Consider the following 6,977-nt stretch of genomic DNA (forward strand, 5'->3'; position numbering starts at 1 on the left):
GTGAGTCATGTCACCGTGACAAGATGGCTGGTTCCTGGGAAAGAGAGGAGGATGCTCTGCTCCAGCCTTGTACTGGAAAAACCTGGCCAAGGGTGGGTCTGTGGGGTCCAAGACAGCAGCAGGACATGGACCCCATGAACCCCATTGTCAGCCAGTGTGGGTTTGGAGCAGGGAGAGGTATCCACCCTCACAGTCCTCTGTGTCCCCTTGCATTTCCCAGCTGCACTGGCTGGTTTGGTTGCAGTGGTGGGACATCCTCATGTCTGGCTCAGGCAGCAAACACTTGCTGATGCTGTTGGGCCATGGCCTGGCACCCTCTGGCATGGCCCAGTGTGGGCTCCAAGGGGAGCTGAGGATCCCCACCAGCCTCTGCCCCTCTACCTTCTCCCTGCTCCTTCACCTTCACGTGTCTCTGCCTCCTCTCTCCACCACACAGCCAATGTGTCCTCACTTGGCTCCAAAAATAACCCCTGGAAGAGGACAACTGTTCCCAAGCAGCCCTGCCATGCTGAGGCTCTGGCTGATGCTCCCTGAGCCTGAGGGAGGAGATGCTCCCAAATCTCCTGGATCAAGCAGACAGACACAGCCCTGTCTCAGCACCCTGGGGCCATCGGCGCATGGCTGAGCACCCATTCCTGGCTGTCCCTGTTTGCCTCCCCTGCCCAGCACTCCAGCCCTTTCCTGAGCAGGGGGTGCTCCCACTGGAGTTCTGCTGCCTTAACCACCAGCTCCACCAGCTGCAGAGGCACCACCTTGCCTTTATAGGGGCCCTGCACAAGGAGAAACGATCAGGAGCAAAGGCAGAGCATCCTGCCTCACTCTCCAAGCTGGATTTGGGCTTGGAGAAGCAGCTTTTGCCAGAAAAAGCACTTCTCTGAGGTGCTTCTATCCCAGGGATCCTGCTGGAGAAGCTTTTCCAAGGAGGGGTGATGGCTGAATGTCATCTCCTATGCAGGAAGCAGCCAATGGAGGCTGGCACACACTGCCCATGGATGGGCAAACCCTGGCCCAGGGAAGGAGGCATCCCTAAGGCCAGCAGAAGCAGGAAGGACAGACGGACCATGGACTGATCCACACTGTTTCATGCCCAGGAAAGGTTTGCCATTCCCAGTGTGCCATTCCACCAGGATACCAGAGCTCAGAGCTCTCCATGGCCAGGCCAGCTGGGACAGAGCCAGGGTGGGAATGCAGATCACCCCCAAGAGGCTTTGGTGAGGTTTCTTTGCTGTTTGAGAAGAGGAAATACCCTGGAGCCCTCCCTGGGGTGGTGGGGCCAGGAAGTGTCTCCCACCCCACAGCATCCCCCCAGGACACCCCTGACTCTGCTGCTGCCTCTGGCTGCCCCACACAGTCATTTATCTCCTGATGAGCCTGCCCAGGGAGGACAGCAGCTGAGTGCTTAATTACAAGGCTTTTTTCTCTTTTTTCCCCCTCATTACTACCATGCAGAGAGCAGCCAGCAGCCTTTATCTCCACAGAGACATTGGTGCAGCAGGAGCAGCCAGGGCTCTGCACTCCTGGATGCTCATCCCTGGACCTGGAGGGTCCCCCAGTCCCCCCTTGCCTGCAGCACCCACATTTCAAACCCCATGACACTCCCTGCCCACCCTGAACCCAGCCCTCTCCATTTCCAGGATGGCTCCAGGCTGGAGAACAGAGAGATGCTGCAGAAAAAGCTGTCTTGGGGGCTCCTCTCCCTCTTTCTCCCATCAGGACATGAAACCAAAAACCTGGAAGGAAGCTAGAGAAAGGGGGAAGATCCCTGCTTGGAAATCTTTCTACACAGAGAGGCTCAGGGAAGGAGAGAGGAAAGGAGAGGATGATTTCTGCAGCAGCCTCTGCTTGCTTGTCCCCAGTGGGAATTCATTTTATCCTGAGCCCAGCAGTGGATAAATTCATTGCTGAAAAACCTTGAGAGTGTGTGGGATAGGGAGCTGGGCAGGTAGATGGAGACAAACTGGCAGCTGGATGGGTACCTGTGAGAGAAGGCTGCATGGTAGGGGGAGGCATGCAGGAAACGCTCCCTGAAATGTTCCCATGAAAAGGAGAAATCCCTTTGCACCAGGTGGAGCTGGACTGGGGGAGGACATGGTTCTGCATCCCAGTGTCCCCTCAGCCTGGAGCAATGTCCTCATGGAGCTGCCACCAGCCCCCTGCCTCAGCCACAGCACGGGCAGGGAAACAAAGGAACAGGAAAAAGCCACCCACAACACTCCCCCAGCTCTCCAAAGGTGCCCCTGGGTGCCAAACAGAGCCAGCCCTACCCTGCTGGTGACAATGGGGACAAGACATCAGACATCATGTCCCCCAGCTGGGTCTGTGTCCTCCCTGCCCCACAAGGAGAGCCCTGCACTCACAAGGGACAGCTCAGGGACACAGAGTGGCTGCCACCACCACACAGGGACCACCTGGCCCTGCCAGCACCAAAATCAGCACCAAAGCCATCAGCACAGCCCTGGCCAAGCAGCAGTGGTTTCCCACCAGGCTGGGAGCTACCCCGATAATAAAGATGATGGTTAAATATTTCATTATCTGCAGTAATTACCCACAAAACATCAATCACTGGCAGCCACTGCCTGCCTGCCTTGCCCAGAGGGAGAGGAGGCGTCCTGGGGTGAGCTCTGTGTCTCCACACACTCCCAAAGGCTGCAGGATGTAGCTGGGGACAACTGCTGGAATCCATTCCCCTCCCAAATTCCCTTACTGCCACCCAGGAGGGCGCAAATCCCCTGGCACCAAGGGTTGGAGCTGCTGGGGAGACTCCTGAGCAAATCCCTCTCTTCCCATATTAACCAGGGATTCACCCACGTACTTTGGGATCCTGATTCTCCTCCTACGTGCCACCTTGGGCCTTGGGGAGGTCAATCCAGCTTTTCTGCTTGCAGGTGCTTTCTGATACCTGGATTAGAGCTTTTGGAAGTGCTCAGAGATGTGCCATCCTCCATCCTCATCCTCCATCCCTTATCTTCAATCTCATCCCCAAATTCCATCCTCATCCCCTTCCTCATCCTTCTCCCCGTCCACCATCCTCATCCCCATTCTCCATATCCATCCCTATTCTCCATTCTCCTCCATCTCCATATTCCACCTTCATCTCTCTTTTCCATTCTCCTCCTCCTCACCCTCCATCACCATTCACCACCCTCCATCCCATGCCTGGTCTCTCCCTCCCTCCCCAGCCACGCTGAATCACACCCAGGGCGTGGAGGACCTGGACACCCACAATACCAGCTCAGAGACTGCCAGGACAGACAGAAGGACAGACACACTGCACACAGCCAGAACTGGGGGTGCAAGGCCCAGCCTCACAATCCTGCCAGGTTTTGGGGCTGCTGATTTCCAGCCAAGCTCTGAATGGTGGCCCAAGGATGTGACCACCCCCATGTCCCACCTGGGCTGTCCCAGCTGGGCTTTTTCCAGCTCACAGGTCCAGCACTCCAGCCCGAAAATAAAGAAGCAAAATGATGGGGGAAAGAGCATTATTTCACCGAACTGCTTTGGCCCTTCCCAGCCGGCTGTGCTGAGATCTCCCCCCCTGGGTCCCGCTGAGCAGCCCCGGGCGCTGAGCAGCCGCCGCAGGGCCCTGCCACAGCCGTACTGCGGCTGGAGGCGCTTCCCGGGGAGAGCGGGGATGGCAGCGCGGAGCCGCCGGTGCCTGGATGCTCTCCCGGGTGCCTGGATGCTCTCCCGGGTGCCTGGATGCTCTCCCGGGGGCCTGGATGCTCTCCCGGGGGTCGGGATGTTCTCCCGGTTGCCGGGATGCTCTCCCGGGGGCCTGGATGCTCTCCCGGTTGCCGGGATGTTCTCCCGGTTGCCGGGATGCTGTCCCGGGGCCCGGGATGCTCTCCCGGTGTCCCTCCCTCGCTAGGGAAGGGCGGCAGCGGTCCCCGGGCGTGCTGCCCCCTCCCCTGCCGTGCCTCGGTGCTAATTAAAGCCGCCTCCGGCCGGCGCTCCATTAATTCTCGCCACATCCAGCTGCACCAGCCGGGGCGGCCGTGAGTGAGCACCGGGGATGCGGGCACGGGATGTGGGCACCGAGCCCAGCACGGAGGATCCCTGGACGGCTGAGCGTGCCAGAGCTCGGCCCCAACACGCCACAGACAGCCCAGATGGGGTGAGCATGCTCCAGTCGCTGCAGAGAGGCTGACAGGGGTGGTCCCCATGGTTCTGCTGCCTCTTGGGGTCTCATCAGGACTGCTACCATCACCCTGTCCCCAAGCAGGCACAGCCTCATCCCAGGCTGCTCCCTGTCTGTGCTCTGGCGACAGCTGGGAGAAAAATCTTTTTTTTTTTTCAGGACACAAAATATGCCAGAACACCACGGCCAGGCAGGCAGCCTCCTCTGAACACCCAGCTGGAGTTACAAGGAGGAAAAGTCCGGGGTTGCTGCCATTAATTGGGCTGACCTTCTCCGGAGCTGCCTTCCAGTGCCAAAAACTGTGAGTCAGACCTTGAAGAACGAGGGAAAAAGGCAAATGTAGCTTTAAAAGTGCAGCCATTCTGGGGCTCGTTAGCGCTGCCCTCCAGCCCCAAGGCACAGGGATGATGCCCCTGGGAAGGGACAGTGGGAATGGTTTGCTGACAGCCGTCCCACTGCTTCCATCCCTATTTCCCCGAGCCCAGGGCATCTTTTCCTACAGCTGCCTCAACAGAATTTGACACCTCACAGACTTTAAAGCAATTAGTAAAGAATATACGGATGCTGGCTGGGGGGTCAGGAGCTGCAGATGCGTGTGCATACCTACGTCTGTGCAGATATATATAAATATATATATATAAAAATACATATATATTTTAAAATAGATGAGGAGGCTGGTGGAGAAGCTAAACAGTTGCTAAGCAACTGGGTTCCTTCCTGGCTTGGGGATGTAGGGATGGGGGAGCCAGGATTGGGAACTGGTCCCACACTGGACAAGCATCACACAGGGGTGTGGGCACACAGATTCCCTGGAGATGGTCCAGGGAAAAGGGCACAATGGAGGGTGAGGAGCCAGGATTTACTCCTGTCCCCCAAATGCTGCAGATGAAGCCCCCTCAGCCTGAACCCCTTGGGCTGTTGGCTGTCGAGGAGCTCCATTCCCAGCTCTGGCTGGAGAGGAGCTGGTGGGAAAGGGGTCACCCCATAACAGGGAGGGAGCCCCACGCAGTGAGCCCGTTCCTGAATCAGGGATGAGGGAAAGGAGCAGCACATCCACGTGGCAACAGCAATCCCTCCATGCTGAGGGGAGAGGCAGCAGATCCAGCTGAGGGGTTTTCCTATGGGATCCCCAGCCCTGGACCCCTTTGGCCACGCTTCCCTCATCCCCCTGGGAATGCCCTGCCAGACCTTCCCCAAACAGGAGGTGCTCAAACAAGGAATGGGGATGGAGAGGGGGAGCAGCCACCCCAGGTTTGGCACCCTTGGGGCCATTTGCTTTGCTGGGCAAGGAGTCAGGAGGAGGCACAGTCAGCCCGAGGCCCATCGCCCCTCTGAGGAAGGGGAGTAACAACACTACTACAAATAAAAGCAATTATCGAGCACATGGAGGAGCAGGGGGATGACTGTCACAATGAGGTCACCTTCCCCAACGGGGACACAATTCTGGTGCACGAGCCCTGGAGCTGAGCACCGCAGGCACAGGGGGGTCACGGCCAGTGCAGGGGGAGCATGCAGCCGGGAATCCCCCCCAGACCCCCCTGCCGTGCCTGGCTGGGTGGTTGTGTAACGGGAGGAGCTATTCCGGGGTTTGAGCACATTATATAAGCCACGGGCCACCTGGCCGGGGAAAACGGGAGCTGGGAGACAGGAAGGAGGAGGAGGAGGAGGAGGAAGGGCTCTGGGGATGGGGGACCCCCCATATCCGGCAGACCCTCAGCATAAGCACCAACCCCACAGGGTGATCTGCACCCCACAGGCATCCCCTGCCCAGATATGGGGTGAGCACCCTCTGCTCACTCTTCCAGCAGCCTCCAGGACCTGCTGCCACACACCCACCCACAAATGGATCTGGCCCTGGGGCACAAGACTCTTTGTCCAGGGGAAAAGCAGCATTTTCTTGGCACCAGAGACAAAGCCAACCAAGACCCCTGCACCCCTCTGCCTGGCAAAATCCCTGTCTGCCATTCCCACAGTGACCAAGGACCAAAGGTTCCCTTCAAACCTGCCCAATTTGTGGCTCTGAAAGCCCCCAATGTTCCCTGAATGTGCTGTCAGGATGAGTCCTGGGGCAGGGGGGGCAGGTGGGATGCCAGGGGGATTTTGGGGAAAGCAGGTGAGGCACAGAGGGTGGCACTGTGTGAGGCAGGGTGGGACAGAGCGAGGACGATGTGTGTGTGTGTGGGGACACAAACACTGTCCCCAAAATCCCCCCACAGAGGGGGTGTCCCTGTGCTCCTGCCAGAGGAGAATCCACATGCCAGGGCAAGGAGACCAGCGAGCATCTGCACCCTCAAGGAAGGTCCTTGACATTTGTCATCAACCTGAGACACCCCCAAATGCTGCTGGCTCCCGGGTGATCCCCCTACAGCACTGGGAGAGCAGGCAAACCAAGACACATCCAGTCTGAAACCTTGCTCTGGAGGGAATGAATGAACCTGTGTCCTCTGGAAGTCCCCCTGAGCCACGGCCTGACCCATCACCCCCAGCCCCCTGCATGGCACAGCCTGGACATCCCTGGGGACAAACCTGATGTGGGAAGGAGAAGCACAGAACACTCCCAAAAGACAAAAGTGGTTGAGTTGCTGCTGTGGCTTCCCGCTGCCAAGCCTTGCCCCCTTCTCCTTCCCTCGTGCAACACCCGCAGGGTTTGAAATCTCGTCAGCCAAACCCTCCCCAGCACAGCCTGGGGGTCCACGCAGCAGGAGGAGAGAGGGGCTTTGGGAACCTTGTCTCAGCCTTGTGTCCCACCTGCACCAGCATCTGCTGAGGGATCATCCCTGTCCCGTCCTTCCCAGCCAGAAACCACTGCAGGGGGTCACCCGCTGTCCCAGTGCCATCC

The sequence above is a fragment of the Ammospiza caudacuta genome, chromosome 20 (genome assembly GCF_027887145.1).
Source record: "Ammospiza caudacuta isolate bAmmCau1 chromosome 20, bAmmCau1.pri, whole genome shotgun sequence".
Lineage (NCBI taxonomy): Eukaryota > Metazoa > Chordata > Aves > Passeriformes > Passerellidae > Ammospiza > Ammospiza caudacuta.